The sequence below is a fragment of the Myotis brandtii genome, unplaced genomic scaffold, assembly GCF_000412655.1.
Source record: "Myotis brandtii unplaced genomic scaffold, ASM41265v1 scaffold811, whole genome shotgun sequence".
In the NCBI taxonomy this organism is placed as follows: domain Eukaryota; kingdom Metazoa; phylum Chordata; class Mammalia; order Chiroptera; family Vespertilionidae; genus Myotis; species Myotis brandtii.
Genome location: NW_005371277.1, coordinates 137090 through 155937, shown reverse-complemented (window position 1 = coordinate 155937; position 18848 = coordinate 137090). Strand labels below are relative to the sequence as shown.

Sequence of the window (18848 nt, the reverse complement as noted above, 5' to 3'; positions counted from 1 at the left end):
TTTTTTTCCCTATTCAACAATATACACTTTTGTACTGTTTGATAAAAATATTTACAATAAATCCTATTCCTTTGAAATTAAAATATATGACAGATGTTGGCCCTTGGTGAAGGGGTGAGGATTGAAGCTATGGCGAGGGATTGCTCATCTCTCACAAAGATGGCAAAGTCACTTTAGCAGTTGGAAATCTAGACAACATTTCTAAAATTGAGACAAAAATACTTATTTCAGGTAAAGAAGCATTTATCAGTCAATCATGAATTCACCCGCTGAGCACTGAGCTTGCTCTGCTTAGAAATGTAGTTCCACATCTCTAGATAGTCACTGTCTTCTTGTCTTGAAATGCTTCTATGAAAGCACCCAGTGTTCTTTCTTCACATGTCTGTTCTAAGCACTTCTCTGCCGTGAGAAAGCAGTTTACATGGCTCAGAGTCAGAGCTGCGGCAGAGTGGCCATTACGCAGCTTTCCAGCTGTGAGAACTTAGGCAGGTAATGTAATTCCCTAAGCCTGTTTCATGATTGAGGAAATGGGGTAATACTAATAATTCCTTCATAGGATTGTTGTGAAGATTAAATGAGATGATATAAGGAAAGCATTAGCACACAGTAGGGATGCTTTATTGTGAAATCAAAGGCAAAATCCTTTCAGAGGTCTTGCTTAATTCAGAAAATATTTATTTGAGGATTTGAGACTAAGATTATTTCCACTTACGTCTTTACTTCCTATGAGACAGGTTACCAACTGGGTGATGTGAGCCATAAAACATATATGTTTAAAACCAAGAAATAATTAATTAACATTATCAACTTATGCTCCCAGACTGATAAAAGTAAAGAGACATGTCCTAAGACTACACCCACAGGCCCTAAAATACAACCCATTGTCTCATATGTTTGACCTCTCATGATACAGATAAAACCATATTTTAAATTACAGATAACTTTACTTGCCTTTTAGACTTTAGGAGATTATTTGAGGTGTGCTAAGATGGCTCAAGTTTTCTTTTTTCAAACACAAGCAAAGTTTATTTATAAAGTCACAGAGTTAAAAGAAGGGAGCCATGAAGAAGTGAGCCAGCTAGGCTACCTTGACTCAGGAAGCAAGTTACAGAGGTAAAAGAAGGGCTCTTGGAGCTTAGGAGAAAGATAGCAAAGGTATGCACCTTGAGGGAAGAAAAGGGGAAGGAAAGGCACAGACTCTTCTCTGGTGAGAGATCTCAGAACAGTGGTTGCCTCAGGGGAAGTATTAGCAGGAACAGGCGTGAGGGATCTTCCTAGGATGAAGAGAATTTCTATATGTTGATTTGGGGGATAGATAGGCCCCTGGGTGGATACATGTGTCAGAATATACACTTAAGATATGCTAATTTTATTCCATGTAAATCATATCTATCTCAATAGGAACGTTGTTAGCATAAACATGTCAGAGATCAAGGCAAAAAAAATAATATTGAGAAGATTTATTCCTTTTCTCTGGGGTAAAGAAAGCATCTGTAGGAAGTTGCCAAGAATCTATTGACCCTACCGCAATGTTCAAAGTAAGACTCATAAATAACTGTGCTTATTGACGCTGGTAGAGGTGAAAAGCCCCTGGAAAAGGGAAGGTTGACCTTTGACCTGTCCCTGCAGCCTGGGCTCATCCACAGGCAGATGGGCAGCTGCTCCCACGGAAGGAAGCCCTCTGAACTCAGGATGAGCTTCTGAGACCCCTCTTCACCAGTCTGGACCTTACTTTCTTTTTCTCTACACTTTTCTGAACTACTCAGTTGACATAGGATTTCAACAGCATTCTTTCATCTTTCATGCTGCAGGAGAGCAATTTGTTATTGAGTGCACACTTCCTTTGTAAGGCGATACATTTTCCCCTGGGCCTTAGTCCCTGTTTCTAAAGAGGAGTTTGAGAGCCTCTCCCAGGAAGGCTGAGATGCGCACAACTGCCAGGAAGAGAAGAGGGGAGAATGCGGGAACTGGAACCAGACTTTCCCTCAAAGGACTGAAAAGTCTTTTTTCTTCTGTAATATATACCGTTTCTGTTCGGAAAGTTTTTTAGCCTGTCCTGCTGTGAGGACCTTGTCTCTACTAAACTATAAGCCCAAGTCATTCCATCTATAATAATAAAAGCATAATATGCTAATTAGACCAGACGTCCTTCCAGAGGACCTTCCGGACGAAGCCGGGGCTGTAAGGGAAGCCTGGGTCCTGGGTGCCAGAGGGAAGCCAGTGCCTGCAGCCGGGGGAAGGAAGGCCTACTCTTGTGTGAATTTCGTGCATCGGGCCTCTAGTACAAAATAAAAACCCAGAACAGTGGAGCATTTACAACATGTTTATGTCTCTGAGGAAATATTTCTTTAAAAAATTATTACTTCAGTCAAACTTATTTAGGGTAGTTATCTGGTCCATTATGTCAAATTTTGGAGATTATGAGTCCTTTAAATAATTATTTCCCCCCTAAGATTAGATTTAAAAAAAAATGCTGTATCCAAAAATCTGATATTGGAAGTTGTTTCTTCCATTTAAACCATTAATGTGCACTTGAATTAAATATTATTTGTTAGTTAGGAAGTGAAAACTTTAGAGATGCCTAGTTTAGTTCCTTTCTCATCTTTGCCTAGTAAATCATTAATCATATCTCTTTTATTTTATTGATTTTAGAGAGAGGACAAGAGAGAGAGAAACATTGATTTGTTGTTGTACTTATTTATGCATTAATTGGTTGATTCTTGTATGTGTCCTGACTGGGAATTGAACCAGAAAGCTTGGCATAGTGGGAGGATGCTCTAACCAACTGAGCTACCTGGCCAGGCCAATACTCTATCTCTATCTATCTATCTATCTATCTATCTATCTATCATCATCTATCTATTATCTACCTACCTACCTACCTACCTATCTAATCTACCTATCTAATCTACCTATCCTCTATCTATTTTCTGTAGGGGAACTCATTTATTTCATGCCGGGGTCCCCGTGGGTGACAGGTTCACCATGGGTACTGATGATGATGCTAAGTGGCAGCAGTAACAGTGTGTTGGAAAGGCCGCGGGTTGCTGGTGAAATGGTCCAGACAGGACGACCCTAAGAAGGTCGGCGGGTGGCCATGCCAGAGCCCGGAGCATGACGCTGGGATACGGCCCTTGGTCCCACACGGAAGACTGTCCACCGTGGGCGCTGCAGAAGCCAGTGGGGTCACAGCGCCCCGTGCCGTCTCCAGCAGCGTGCTCTCCATAGCACCTGCTGTCCCTCCACAGGTAGGGCTGGCGCAGCCCCGGGGACAGGCAGGCAGGGTGAGTCCGCGGGTGTGCAGCGTGGTCCACGGTGTGGGGGCCGTGCCTCCACGATGGTGCTTCAGGGGAGCCTGGTAAACATGGGCTGTGAAACAGGGGGAGGAGGGGCGTTGGCTGTCCCGCCCATAATGGTAATTTTCTAGCTCACACACTCCCTTGGCAGTGGAAGACAGCCTTTCCATTTCCACCTGTGTTTTGGTCAAACCCTCTAAGGAAGCCCGCGGCTCCTGGCACAGCACCTCCAGTTCCCTTCTGTACTCCGAGGCCTCGCTCTGCATTTTCATCGCGAGCCGGCTGCCCCTCTCTGACTCTCTCTTGTCTTTACTCAGTAAACGGATTTCGTGCTGCCATGTTATTTGCAGGAGCAAAGCCTGCATCACGGATGTGGAGGATGGGATTGGTGGTTGCCACAGGCAGGGGGTGGGGAGTGGGGTAAATGGATGATGGGGGCCATAAGGTAAACAATTAAAAAAAAAAGCTCTAAGGAGAAAAGTGCTGATTCTCTTTTTATTTTATCCCCTGTTCCACTTTTAGCCTAAATTCCAACTTTAGGCTGGGGTAGAGAATTTAGTGTCCAACCCTGCAAGTAAAAAGATAAACAGAATCTAAAATATCTCCAATTACTTGTACACAGAAGGGGTCTTTTTTTTTAACAAGGTTTAAATTTTTTTTTTCTGTCTCCAGATAGACTAGAGCATAAACATTTCTTTGTAAAGAATCTAGGAAGGCTGAGAGGATGGGTAGAAAATGACATCTGGATAATCAGTTATCCCAAGATTCTGCACATGACCTGCTAAAATTTGGACTTTAAAATTATTTATGAAAACCTTTCTCAATTGTATGTTGCCCTATAACATTCCTTAGCTGGAAGAAAATAGGTTTTAATTGGCTGATTAGATATCCTTACCATTTTTACAGAAGCTTTACTCTGAGGGAGAGGGCAACTTAATTGGGTGGGGCTAAGAACAGATAAAAGTAGCCCCAATATCTACAAGGGCCTTAGTAGTTTCCCCTTTTATGATAATTTCAATTTCTTCTCATTGGTCATAAGAAGAGGAAATGCCTTCTCCTAATCCTCAGAGTAGCTTTATGCTTACTCCTGTCTTCTTACTTTTTCTAAATTCCATTTCAATTTTCTACAATCCTTCTTAAGATGATTTGCCTTTTTACAGTAAAAGTAGATTCCTTTCCCCCTTATTGAAAAAGCCTTCAGGGAGGTCTGGCCTGATTGCTTTTTTGCTGGAATTATAAATTCATGGTTTTAGTATCTTTATCTTTGTCCTTCCTAAACCAATAAGTATATTAATTGAAATAGGTCAGAATAGCGAGAATCATACTGAAAGGGCGAGGACTACGCCCTCCATCTTGCCCCAGGGTAAGAGCTATGTCCTCCATCTTACCCTGGATCCTCCATTTTTAGGCAGCCATGTGCTCGGCAAGGCTTCTTCCCGGAAGCCCAAGCCTCTGCTAGCCACACCCAGGACTTCTTTAAACTAACCAATGACAATCAAGGGAAGTGCGCACCATAGATATGACCACATCCTGTGTAACAAGACACCGACTTGCACCTGGCCAATCGGCAGGGCCCACAGTCCTTTCTCCTCCCCTTACTCCAACCCCCTATAAAACCCTCTTCCCACAGGGCTAGCTCTCTCTCAGCCACTTGCTGCTGCGTCAGTAAGGAGGATAGGGGAGCCAAGCCCGGGCTTGAATAAAGACTCTTATGCTTTTGCATCGGACACGGCTGGCTCCCTGGTGTGGTTTCTTGGGGATCCTGAAATCTGGGCATAACAATACGTTCTAATTCTTAAATCAAACTCCTTGGTGAACCCATCAGGATCTTGGAGAGAGTGAAGAAAACCTTTAGCTAGATTTCTTAATTCTGTTCTAGTCCAAGGAAGTTAAACAATTGCTGCCCCCCCCCGCAGGCTGAAACTGGCTTTTATTTAAAAGGAGATGCCAGAATTTCTTTTCTATTCTTTCTTTTTTCCTGGTCTACCTTGATCTAGCTCTCTATTCTGAGTCTCTCCTAGTTCAGTAGGGAGTGATGGTGTGGGAGGTGTAGAGGAGCGAAAAGGGAGAAGGAAGAGAGGGTAAGTCTCGACAAGGAAGTTCTGAAAAGCATAGGATATAGAGGGGCAGTTGGAGAAGGGGGAGAGCATGGTGTTGGCATAGAGCAGCTTTGGAAGCCTTTTTAAGTTCTGAGACAGTCTCTGTAATTTTCTTGTTAACTTCCCCTGGGAAGATAATTTACTTGTGCACTCATTTAAAGGCGTCTATTTGCCAATTGAGGTGTTTTTCATTCATATAGTCTGATTTTAGAGCTTGCTTTTTTCCAATTGAGCACACAGAAATTAATTCAGAGGTGTCAAAGAGACCTATTTTGGTATATTAAGCTGATACCACTTTTAATTAAATCTTCCCATGTCTGTAGCTACCTGCAAGTTAAGACTTCATATAAATTGTACATATAGTTTGCAGGAATATTAATAGGGGGTTCAGGGTATCTTGGGGCTTGTTGGCCGTGGAGGCATGATTTCTCACATTACTTTTAGTTTTCTTTTGAGATCTACAGAGTCTGAACAAACGTCTAGTAATATTTTGTGGTGGGTTGAAGTGTGCTGCTTGTGGGTGGAGCTCTGAAGGACTGTCTCTTCTCAAGTTGCTGGAGAAGAGACATGTCTCGATTTCTCTCCCTGACTGTCTAATACAGCATTAGGACTCGAAGAGCTAAGCAGCCAGCCTTTATGTGCACATCCCCTGATGAATCAATTATGTAATTACAAAGTCTTGGAGTTCCCTATGGGGCCACTTTGCACCTTGAGCATTCCTCAGGCACTCCCACGGAGATTCTTAGTCACCTAAAGTCCCGATATTGGGGCGCGGGGCCGGGGGTGGGGGGCATGGTATGTGCCCCTTATCTTTGGAGATGAACGAGTTCAGACTCTTATCTCAGCCCTCATCCATTAGTGCCACCTTGAGGATTTTCTAAGAATAGTTCAAAAAAGTTATGACCGACCTCAAGTGCGGGAGGTCCAGGATTCCAAAAGAAAACTCACCCAAGCTCACCAGATAGGAAGCAGGGTGCCAGTGGGGCACAATGGACCCCTGCTGGTACCTAACACTGGCTATGGATCTGCAGGTTGGTCCTGGATGGACTTCTTTGGAATCCTGTCAACTGTGCCAAGTAAATGTTGATGAAAGAATATCTAACATATAGAAAAGTTTTATAAGAGTTTATTTAAGGCAAAATTTTGAAAACATATCCAGAAGCAAAATCTCAATAAATTGAGAAAATGCTCTGGAGAATGACAATCTTTCTTTCTTTCTTTCTTTCTTTCTTTCTTTCTTTCTTTCTTTCTTTCTTTCTCCCTCTCTCCCTCTCTCTCTCTCTCTCTCTCTCTCTCTCTCTCTCTCTCTCTCTCTCTCTCCCTCCTTCCTTCCTTCCTTCCTTCCTTCTTTCCTTTCTCTCTCTCTCTCATCTATTTATCTATCTATCTTTAAGAATGGTAGTTTTAAAGCTGATTTTATACATTTAGAATAACAGGAGAAAATGTAAGAAAGGTTACATTAACTCTATTGGAGAAGAAAATGAAGTGGAGAAATGTCTAGGCCTGGATATAAAGCAAAATGGATACGCACATCCTTCTTTTACGTTGGTGGGCATGGGAGTTAGCATTTAGCATTTACAGCACATAAAATGGGCAACAAGGTAACAACGAGGAGTTTCGTGGTCTTGTGCTCTGGTGCCAGCGGTTGTGCTTTCGAAGAATCTGGAAAAGAAAATTACTCTGACCTTTCGAAGCTTTATTAACCTGGATGCATAAGAACAATGGACAGGACTCGCTCGAGGTAAAGACTGACCTTTGCTAAGAAAGCTATAGGCCTGGGAGGTGCCTACCTCTGATGACCTGTCCAGTTAGGAATTTATGATGAGACCAACCTGTGTGCTTACTTTTGGTTATGGAGTTTATAACACCTGCCATGCGGCTCCACTTCTAGCTTTGAATAGCAGGACAAGAGGTGCTGTTTGTGACAGCTCAGCTTTTTCTCTGAGGGCTTGGACCTCGCCTTGTCCTTGGAGATTTTCCTAATGGGGGGTATGTGAGAAAGTACTGAGATGAGTCCTTCTTCCCCAACAGAGGGATGAATTTACCTTCTGGTTGGGGAGAAGTGCGAACCATTTACTCTCAAGTGTCCCTGCTTCAGGGAAGACAGGGTTTACTGATGGCTGCCAACTGCTTGGCATCTAGATTTTCTAGATGGCTGTCTACTGCTGTTTAACTATCTGTCCCAGTTTCCCTATTTCGCTTGTCCTGGCTTACTGGCCTGTCTCAACCAGGTGGAGTAAGGGGCAGGAATGCATCTTGGACTTCCAACTTGATTAATAACAACTGTGACCTGAGAAAGGAAGGGCAGGAGAGAGAGGAAGAGAAGAGAGACAAAAGGGAAGAGAGAGGTAGAGAGAGAATTGCTCTGCAATATCTGCCTGGTAGAAGTCTCAGAAGCAGGACTCTGGCCTCCCAGCTGTCACAAACACAGTCCTCAGCCAGCAGGGTCGGCACACTAACCCTATTACTCATGGAGGAGTTAGAAAACAAACCTTGGGGATGTTAGCTCCAGAGCTGGAAGAGCTGGTTCCTCCACCCTGGAGGCCTGAATCAGCCACCAGGCTGGGCTTTGGTGGAGTGTTGGGCTGACAAAGCCTCTGGCACTGGAGCAAGGGGAGATGCTATTGAATCTGGAGATAAACACATGTTGTTAGTTGTTCTGCCACCTGCCAAAACATGCCCTTTGGGCTTGTCAGTTTCTTGAGGGAAATACTCCAAGACCAGAAGAGCTCAATGACTCAGTGAGCATTATGACACCCAGGCTAAAGCCGGGAAAGAAGAATCAAGGGCATTGTCTAAACACAGAGCCTGAAGAAATGGAGCCTGTTGACCTGCCCAGAGTGACTCATGACTATGTGATGGGGCTCTAGCCCAAGGACGGCCTCTATTGCTCCTTCCAAGCTCCTCCTACAGCACTGGTGTTGGTTTTCTTCATTCCTTTTAAAAAATGTTTATTTGTTGGTTTTAGAGCAAGAGGAAGGGAGAGAGAGAGGAGGGGGACATCAATTTGTAATTCTATTTATTTGTGCATTCATTGGTTGCTTCTTGTATGTGTCCTCATCAGGGACCGAATCCACAACCTTGGCGAATCTGGACAATGCTCTAACCAACTGAGCTACCCGGCCAGGACCTCTTCATTGTTTTAACCTTGGTTTTTGCCTGTTGTGGATAAGATCTCCCAAAGGAGCTGTCGTAGCAAGAACTACTGGCAATAATGGCACTGTGGCAGTGAGCTTGTGTTAACTGTAATGCCGACAGTATCTCCTACTGGAACCATTCTAGTGACGGGACAGCTCAGCAGAGGTTGAGGATTAGTACGCAGGCTCATCAGTTGTCAGTGATGAAGGTTTTTCTGCTTAGACCCCAAAACTGAAATTCACAAGGCCAGCCCAAACTTGCCCAAAGCAGTCACTGGGACTCTCACAACACCATCACGCTTCATCTTATATCTTGAGTTACTTTCCCATATAGTCACATTTATGCAGGAACTACGCTCCCTTATATAAAAAGCGGTACTGGTGCCCTTGAGTGAAGTGTAATAACTCTTCATTCTCTGGGAAACATACTAGCATTTCAGCAAACATTGAAATGGGGGGAAAACGTTAGACTGAAGTCGCTCCTAGTTTTAGGACAAGCTAATTCCACTCAGGGCTTCTACTTGTGAGTAATCATGTTACCGGGGAGGGGACCCGGCCCTGAGCAGGCCTGCCTAGGGCCAGCCAGTAATGTGTGGATTCTTGACTTCATGCGGGAAAAATGTCACAAATCCAGGTGAATTCTAGAGGATGTTTATTAAAGTTGCCGACAGTGAAACAAGAAAGGGCTGGGAAATGGGCCCAGGCTGGTCCCCTTTGGCTCACTAAGGAGTCAGAGAAAAGGAGGCCTTGGGGACGGGTTCAGGGGGTTTGCCCAGGATGAACTGCCACTGCCCATTGCTCCCCTGGTTGCAAGCCTTGTGGGTTCCTTAGAGTTTAGGACAGTGATGGCGAACCTATGACACACGAACTCATTTTTTTGGTTGATTTTTCTTTGTTAAATGGCATTTAAATATATAAAATAAATATCAAAAATATAAGTCTTTGTTTTACTATGGTTGCAAATATCAAAAAATTTCTATATGTGACACGGCACCAGAGTTAAGTTAGGGTTTTTCAAAATGCTGACACGCCGAGCTCAAAAGGTTCGCCATCACTGGTTTAGGAGATGCATGACTGTGGGGAAGGAAGTGGTGGGGGAGGGACGGGTGTGCTCCTGGGAAGGAGAGAGCATACACTGGGACCTTCATTTTGCTGGCTTCAAAGGCTGGTGTTTAGGGGAGATCTTAGGGGAGGATCGAAATAGAATATTCATCAGCTTTATGCTGATGTACCAAAATGAGACTTATTCTTTTAACTTCATCTGTCCTTGGGTGTGGCCGGCAAATGGCACTAATGGATTCCTGCTATCTGTCTCCCTGAATAGGGTGATTTAAGCTATTTACCTTCTGGTTGGGGAGAAGTGCGAACCATTTACTCTCAAGTGTCCCTGCTTCAGGGAAGACAGGGTTTACTGATGGCTGCCAACTGCTTGGCATCTAGATTTTCTAGATGGCTGTCTACTGCTGTTTAACTATCTGTCCCAGTTTCCCTATTTCGCTTGTCCTGGCTTACTGGCCTGTCTCAACCAGGTGGAGTAAGGGGCAGGAATGCATCTTGGACTTCCAACTTGATTAATAACAACTGTGACCTGAGAAAGGAAGGGCAAGTCCTTCCTCCTGTGACATGTGTTCTGATGGGCAGGCCCTGCTGGTTGCTGCTGCCTCCGGCATTCTGGTGGGGCCTTCTCATCACGCTGACCCAGCATGTGCAGGGCCACTGGGGGCCTTCCCCCTCCCACAGCAACCTCCATCTGACCCTCTCCTTTATACTCCCTAGTGAGTTCACGGTTCTGCACTGAGTGCCTAAAGTAAATGTTCAAAATCCTTTCTACAAACTCATTAATAATCCATTGACTTCCTCCCTTTTAAAAACATCTTCGAAAGCCAGACTGATAACCGGCTTCCTGATTGCCTTTAAAAGACCCCAGGTGGCCTTGACCTTCCATAGACAATGGCTTTAGTAGCAAAGTGCCTCTAGAGATGCAGCTGAGGAGTTAGCATTCAAAAGCTCCTAGTTTCCAGAGACAAAGGGAAGGCATTCAGGAGAAAGAGATGAGCAGAGGCGCACGTACCCGCTTAGTGTGGCAAGACTGTCTCTGGGGAGAATGAGCTGGAATAAATAGAAGAACAGGTGATGTAAAACTGGTTGTTGAGAAGAATCAGGAAGAAGTCATTTTGTGTCAGAAAAATGAGATGTGTGGACGAAAGGGGCCACATACTAACCTGACAAACTCAGGGGAGGCCTGCATGGCGGTCTTGCAAACTCAGAGACCTAAAGTCACCACAAAGGATGGTCTGAAATTAAACTTTAACTAAAAGCAGTTATGGTGGGCAGTTACATCCTAGGCCAGTATCTTCACTGACAAGGTCAACCTTTACCTTAAGTGAGCCTATCTGTCTTTTTGCATCCATGATAACATACCCTTGAAATGTCTGGGTAACTTGTAACTTCCCTTTTTCTGGACCCCGTGGGGCACAACCTAATGTGCTGGGCGCCAGGACAGATACCACAAATTCCTTCACTGTTATCATGTTAATTGTTCCTGTACCCACCTAAGTATGTGTCTTTTTACTTTTTATCCATTCCCAAGGGGTTCCCCCCTCCCCATCCCTCACCCCCGCTTTGCTTTCTCCCGTCTCTCTAGTCTATCACCAATGGATTTCATGTAACCCACCTACGTCCCTCCTTTGATTGCAATGTATAAATATAGATGTAACCTGCCGTTCTCCGGAGCATTATCTCAATTCGTTGAGGTTCTGCTTCCTGGCAATTGTTGACAGTTTGGCTCAAATAAACTCACAAAAATTCTTTACAGGTTTCGATGTTTTTATGTTAATAGATGCCTGTAGAAGTGACTTTAGTTTTCTGTAGGAGAACAATGCCAGCCATATATTTTTGGGATTAGATATCTGGGTATAGAAATTCCCCCTTTAAGGCTAGATTTCGTTTTTTCCTCTTGTAAAATATTTTGTTCATGTTTTCTACTTAATTCAACATTTTCAGTTCTATAACAACTTGAGCTGATTGATCTAGCATATATAATATTTTCAAAATTAAAAAAAAATTCTGCAGAAGTCCCAATATAAAGTGTTGCTGCAATATAACTAGGAATTCCTGCTTCTGTACTAGGGAGCCATGGAGTTGGCAGGACTTGTTAGGAGCACAAGGATACTGGCCCTGATATTTCAATAAACTGTGAAACAAACCATGACCTGCCATTACCCCATTATGCCTCTGTTCCCTAGGTCTTGAGGGGAGATAGCCTTCATTCATACCACAAGTATTTATTTAGGACCTATTTAATTAGGTAAATGTTATGCCCAGATTTCAAGATCCCCAATAGACCACACAAGGGAGCCAGCCGAGTCCGATGCAAAAGCAGAGAGTCTTTTATTATCAAACCCGGGTTTGGCTCCCAGCCTCCACCGACGAGACGAGAGTCCAGCCCCTGGGAAAAAGGGATTTTTAATAGGGGGGTGGAGTGAGGGGAGGAGAGATGACTGTGGGCCCTGCCGATTGGCCAGGTGCAAGTCAGGTCTTGTTACACAGGATGTGGTCATATCTATGGTGCGCACGTCCCTTGATTGTCATTGGTTAGTTTAAAGAAATCCTGGGCGTGGCTAGCAGAGGCTTGGGCTTTTGGGAAGAAGGTGCTTTCCTGAGCACATGGCTGCTGCCCCAACATGGTGGATACGGGGCAAGATGGAGGGCATAGCCCTCGCCCTTTCAGTAGACACAATGGTGGTCAGGCAAAGATAGGTAATAATCAAATAACAAATATGTTGTTATCAAGGCCACTGATTTGTAATTAAATAGTTCTGGGTCCAAATCTTGGTTCTGTCTCTTAACAGCCATGTAACCATTGGCAAGGTATTTCCCTTCATACAGTGTCCATTTTCTTAACTGTGAAAGGGGCATTAAAAATGCTTGGCTCACCCTAGCTGATTTGGCTCAGTGGATAGAGTGTTGGAATGAGGATTGAAAGATCCTGGGTTCGATTCTGGTCAAGGTCACATACCTCAGTTGCAGGCTCGTGGGGCGAGTACCGGAGGCAACCAATCCATGTATCTCTCTCACATCAATGTTTCTCTCTGTGTGTCTCTCCCTCTCCCTTCCACTCTTTCTAAAAATCAATGGGAAAATATCCTTGGGTGAAGATTAACCAAAAAATAAAAATTAAAAACAAAAGTCTGTTGCTGGGGCTATTGTAAAATTATGGAGGATAAGTAATATAGTGCTAACACATAGTTCCTACCACATAGTTACCATTATTATTCTTAATGGTGTTTTGAAATTTTAGAGTGCCCTTATATCATCAAAACGTTCTTGCTTGGGTTGTACCTTATGATATATTGCTGAAGATTTAGATTTGTCACACAACACAGAAAAATTATAAAATACATGAGAAGTCCTTAAAGTCTAGGAAGGGATGACCACCTGAGGACAGATGGACAGAAGATTAGGGACATGAGGCCAAAAGCACTCACCTAGAGTCATTTCAGCACAATGCCTCAGGTGTGCCCTGTTCTCGTGGTTGGATATGGAGGTAAAGAAATACTGTGCCCTTGGAATTTCTCAACCAAGCCAGCTTCCACCATCATTGTTTCCCCCTGCTTTGCTTTGGTTGCTGAGCACTCAAATATGTGGGATGCACTGAAATATGTGAGCTGTTGGCAGAATTTCTGGCATGCGAGTCCAGGCCTTGCCTTGCTAAAGCTTGCTGACCAGTGATCCATCTGGGAAGCTGGTGTCCTTCCCCCTCTTGCCTTGTGTAGCCTCAGAAAAATAAGAAGGAAATAAAAAATGACATTCTTGACTTCTATTGGACTGATTTTACAATTTGTCCTAGCAAACTGGATTTGTCAGTAGACATGAGTGAACTGTGCCTTAATTTCAGTCTGTAACTCCTGACCTATTCATAATCTAATCAGAAAGGCACTGGTTTGTTGTAAAAGTAGAGTATCCTATTTAATAAAAGCCTAATATACTAAGTGTCCGGTTGTTCAACCAAAGTGTAATATGCTAATGATATGCTAAGGCTGCTCAACTGCTTGCTATGACATGCACTGACCACCAGGGGGCAGACAGTTGACCAGACAACCAGTCGCTATGATGTGCCCTGACCACCAGGGGGCAGACAGTTGACCGGTAGGTTAGCTTGCTGCTGGGGTCCGGCCAATCAGGACTGAGTTAGACAGGCCGGACATGCCCTGGAGCCCTCCCGAGGTCCCTCCCCGGCTGGCCAACCTCCCGTGTCCCTCCCTGGCCCCAATTGTGCACCGGTGGGGTCCCTTGGCCTGACCTGTGCTCTCTCGAAATCCGAGACCCCTTGGGGGATGTTGCAGAGCTGGTTTCAGCCTGATCCAGCAGGCCAGGCTGAGGAACCCCATTGGTGCACAAATTCGTGCACTGGGCCTCTAGTGTGAATATAAATCACCAAATAAAACAATTAACTAAACCAGTTACCTGGCTCATGAAAAATAATGTCATCCGTTCCTTATGTCCTGTTCCTGTGGATGGGACAGTAAGCACATCGTTAATATTGGGCTTGTTTTCCTCCCATTTAGAGCTTTCAGTGAATAAATTGGTAGTGGCTGTTTTTAAGGGTTCTTAGTGAGACATTGGCCATTATTCTTCCAGCAGTTTCTTCTGTTACTATTTTTTATTAGTTAAAAACAAACAAACAGGTAATCATTATGAAAAACTTAGGAAGTATAGCTAGAAAAGCAAAATGGGGGAGAAAAATGCATCCAAAATCCCTGTGGCATTTACCTGTAGACAGTGCAGAATGTATGGTTCACTCACTCTGCTTTGGATTATGGCATTTGATCATCATCATAATCCTAATCCCCATTTCTCAGATGAATAGATGGAAGCTTGGAGAGTTTGGGGACCAGTCTCAGCTGGTAAGCCAGGAAGCCAGGGCTTGATCAGAGGTGGTGTAACTTCAGACAAGCCAACACTTTAGGGCTGGACAGAGCCAGGATTGAAGACTGATGGTCATTAAAAATCACTGAAAACAATTTCAAGAGGATAATAATTATATTATTAATAATAATTTATGCTAGCAGCAAAAAAGGTGGCCGAATAGGCAGACCTGTCATGTACCTCATCCCAGGGCCAGACTGGAAATACAAAATTGGCGAATATTCGCCTGGAATTACCAACTGAGGTCCAGCTGAGGAGACTTATATCAAGGAAGGACAGAACACACCTGGAGACCAGTAGGAAGGGCGAGGTCATGGGAGGAGCGGACCCAGCTTCCAGGGGCAGCAGGCCGAGAGGAGGAGGGAGCACCTGGCTATGGGAGGGTCTGTTTCCTCAGAAGATAGAGACGGGAACCCAGCTCGCTCCACAGCCCGGAGCACCGGAGCCGGAGCCGAGACCTGCAGCTCATGTAACATCCAGCAGTGAAAGGCACTGGGCCTCTAGTGTGAGTCTGCTGGCCTGGTGGAGTCTGGAGCCGGTTGTAGAGAAAGCTGCAGTTTCATTTCGTTTGTTTTGTTTTATTTGTTTGTTTTTTTAACCCAGAGCACAAGAGTTTTCATTTGCAGCTACTCACCCAAGGCTTTGGTGCAGGGAGGGAGACAGGGACTGGAGGCGCCTAAGGAGATGCTGCGGTGAAAGCACTGCAGGGAGACTTGGAAAAACAGCAGCCAGGAACATTTGCTCATCGGCCCCCAAACCGAAGCGGCCATTTTTCCTGAGAGGAAGTAGCTGCTCCCAGCAGCCACAGGACAGGAAAGAAAAAAATGCACCCTGGGTGACACAGCCTGCCCCTCCCTCAGGAGCCTGCATGCCACACCCTGTATTTTGTTCTTTTCCGAGGAAACAAAGCCGATGCCAAGCCTCTGGGTTGGAACAGTCGCAGGAACTCTCAGTGACAGGATTGGGGGAGGACTATCCCGGGAACCAGACCGGTACTTGCCCCACACTAGAGAGCTGATAAAAACCGCAGGTTTCCAGCCCACCCCGCTGGTCTCCATATGAGGATCTCTGTCCAGCTGAGGGCAGAGTAATATTTTGGGCCACTCACGGAGGAGTAGCTCTGGGACAGGGACCCCCCACCCCCCCACCCCGCATCTTTAAAGCCCTTTCAGAAACAGACTTTTGAGTGATTAAGATTGACATCTGGCTGACAGGCAAAGGCGGGCAGAGATGGAGCCTGGGGAACAGGGGAAGTTTGCAGACCCAGCCCAGGGCCCCGTGCTGCTAACAAACCTACTTTAGAGGACAGACTGGCCCCTCCTGATTGCAGCCAACAACTGTGGAGACAGACACAAATGGTAGTTCAGTGGATCACTGGGAGCTTCAAGCAGGCTGCTGAAAGCAAAGGGGGCAGTGCCTGACAGGGTCAGCACCTGAGGGCCTCGCAGGAAGCCCAGAGTGGGCAGACAGGTGGGAATCGAAGCGAGCTCCCAGGGGGCACCAGACTCTGCTGAGAAGAACACCACTTCATTTTTTCACTTTCTTTTCTCTTCCTTTCTTTTTTTCCTTTTAAAATTTATCTTCTTTGTCTGCATTATTGATTTGTTATTATTCTAGTCTCTGTTGTTTCATTCATATATCTAATTTTCCTCTTCCCTTTCCCTACTCATTTGTTTTCTTTTTTTACTACTCATTTTTTTCTCTCTCCTGATTTCTCATCTTTTTTCCTTTTTCTTATTTTAGGTTTATCTGCTTTCTCCTCTATTTTCCTTTTCAAACATTTTTTTTCTTTTCTTTTCTCCCTTCTTCATTTTAAACCATTTTTCTCTCCCTATTCCCCTAATACTTTATTCTTATTTTCTTTATCTCAGCTCTGCATCTACATATTCCTCCCCCCTTTTTGTTTGTGCTTTCTATTGTTTGATGTAGTACATTCACATTGCTGTGCAGCCATTACCACCACCCATCTCCAGAATTTTTCATCTTGCAAAACTGAAGCTCTGTACCTATTAAACTAATTCTTCATTCCCTTTTCCTCCCAGCCCCTTAATTTCAGATGAGGACAGTATTTTTGGAATGATAATGTTCCTTTCTTGTTTTTTATTTTTTAATTGAGTTTATTGGGGTGACGTTGGTTAATAAAATTATATGAACCAATGGTTTAAGGTGTACAATTCTGTAATACATCAGCTTTATATTGTATTGTTTTTACCACCCGAAGTCAAGTCTCCTTCCATCACCATTTATCCCTCCTATACCCTCTTTTACCTCTCCCCACCCTCCTTTTCCCTCTGGTAATCACCATACTATTGTCCCTGTATATGAGTTATTGTTATTGTTGTTTTCCTTAATCCCTTCACCATTTTCACCTAGCCCTGCAAGCACGCCCCCCCCCCACCAGCTGTCAGTCTGTTCTCTATATACTAGTATGTTCATTTCTTTTTTTTTTTTCAGTTTAAAAGGTCTCACACATTTATTACTGAACCAACCTTCTACTGCAGAAAAAAAATCAACAGAGCAAAACCATGAGTCCATTAATTTTCCAATTAAAAAGCCCCAACTATCCAGACAGTAGCGATCTTTTCAATCATTTAATGGTGTAGGCAACCTGGATACAGCATAAATATGTCAGCCATCTCTCACGTGTGATTCCTCACAGGCCCGGTTTGGTTCTTCTCCAATGTCTCCTCTCCGAGTTGTACCTGACTTTATTACCAGTTTCCATCTGAATCCATTGGGGATGGGCCGATTCTGCTTTTGTTTCTTGTCCAGGAACCTCTTGATCCTGAAAGTCTTGTGGGAAGACATGGTGAAGGAGAAGCGAATGCACGCATCTCGATGACGGAGAAAGAGCTGTGTTCATTTCTTGTTGACTTTTTAAAAAATCCTGGCCTGAGGATGTGTTTGTTGATTTGGGGGTGGGGGGAGAGAGAGAGAGAGAGAGAGAGAGAGAGAGAGAAACATCGATTTGTACACGCCTCACCTGGGGATGGAACCCAAGACCTAGGTATGTGCTGTGACTAGAGCTCGAACTGCAACCTTTTTGGTGGATGGGATAATGTTCTAACCAACTGAGCCACCCAGCCAGGCCTCTTGTTGACTTTCTTATATGCAACCCTCCCTGGATCCAGGCAAGGATAGTCATTGCTTTGGGAAATGTTAGGATTATTAAAGTAGAAATGAAAAGAACAGAGTCAAATGTCCAGGCTGTAAGTTCCAAAATAGGGATCGCCTTGCTTTCCATAAAGAACCAGGTTTTATGGGAGACAACTATCTTTCCAAATTCCAAAAGCCCCTGAGAAGCTGGGGTGGCCCCCAGTATGTCCTGACTCAAGATCATCTTGTCTCCACTGCACTTGTCTTTAGGAGATGAACAAAATCCACAGGCAGCGGGTAATAACTGTTTTTAAAAAATGATTAAATGCCTGTGGTGGGCAAGGAATCTGTATGTCTCTGTAACCTGGAAGACAAAACAAGGATGGGAACTCAGGTGGCAAGTGTCAGTGCACTGATGAATTAACACCTGCTTTTCCAAGTCTCCATCCTCGGACTGTTGGAACAGAGACGAGTGACCCTTGCATTTCACGGTGGGGCCGTGCTCTGGCCCACATGCCTGACTTCTGGGTTTCCTCCCGATGCTGAGATCCTGTGACCTGTTTCAAGTGTAGCCAGAGCTCAGGTGCGTCCCAAAGCGCAGCCTACCCGTGGAGCAGTAGGTGAGTTTATAGTTTTCAGAGGATGGAATCAACATGGTCATGAAATACTGCTGAGAAGGGCCTGTGCGGCTTTCTCTGAGCTTCCATACACAGCAAATTGCAAAGCTCTGGACAAAAACGCAACAATAAACTTTAAAGCCCACACAGCCCATGACGACTGGTCACTAGTCTGTTGAAATGGAGAAAGAGAAAGATCTCTGAAAGAAATTTTTTCTAAGATTAAATTTCTCAATTGAAAAAGTATGCATCATTTGTATATCAAAACTTTCTATTTTTATTATTTTACCTTATCCTTTTTTTAAATTTAGCATTATGATATTTTTTAAAATTTTGAGGGGGAATGCTGGTGACAGCATTTAGTTGTCGCTGTTTCTCAGTGGTCTAACTTTGTCAGTCTGCGTTCTCTGTGAAATTTTGTCTTCCATGGAACTCCCAGCGTGCGGCACACAGCAGAGCTTCTCAGGGCTCACAGTCAGAAACACAGAAGCTGCTCTTTGATGGAAAACAGCTTCAGCTACAGCTTTGGGGGCAAAGAGAAGTGAAATTCACTCTTATTTTTTATTTTCAAAATGGTATCCTTGCCAAAACGAGGAATGAGAATCTAATCAAGACTTTAGCCCACCTTTGTCCAGTTTATGGAGGCAAAAGTTAAATGTCACCAGGAGAAAGCAA

The 18848-nt window shown here is 44.3% G+C and overlaps 1 long non-coding RNA gene and 1 pseudogene across 3 annotated transcripts; both read right to left on the bottom strand.

Annotated features, from left to right (window-relative positions):
- Positions 1-3777: 3777 nt before the first annotated feature.
- LOC106724382 lies at positions 3778-15258 on the bottom strand. 3 transcript variants are annotated; one of them, XR_001360155.1, is made up of 4 exons: positions 15095-15258; positions 14305-14545; positions 13999-14187; positions 3778-3864 (listed from the first exon to the last, which is right to left on the bottom strand). It is a non-coding gene; the product is annotated as an uncharacterized LOC106724382 (long non-coding RNA). The 3 variants fall into 3 exon arrangements; XR_001360153.1 differs by lacking the exon at positions 3778-3864 and adding an exon at positions 6794-7057; XR_001360154.1 differs by lacking the exon at positions 3778-3864 and adding an exon at positions 6794-7057 and having other exon boundaries at positions 13999-14042.
- A 1650-nt stretch (positions 15259-16908) lies between these two features.
- LOC102248111 lies at positions 16909-17351 on the bottom strand (annotated as a pseudogene).
- Between the last annotated feature and the right edge of the window lie 1497 nt (positions 17352-18848).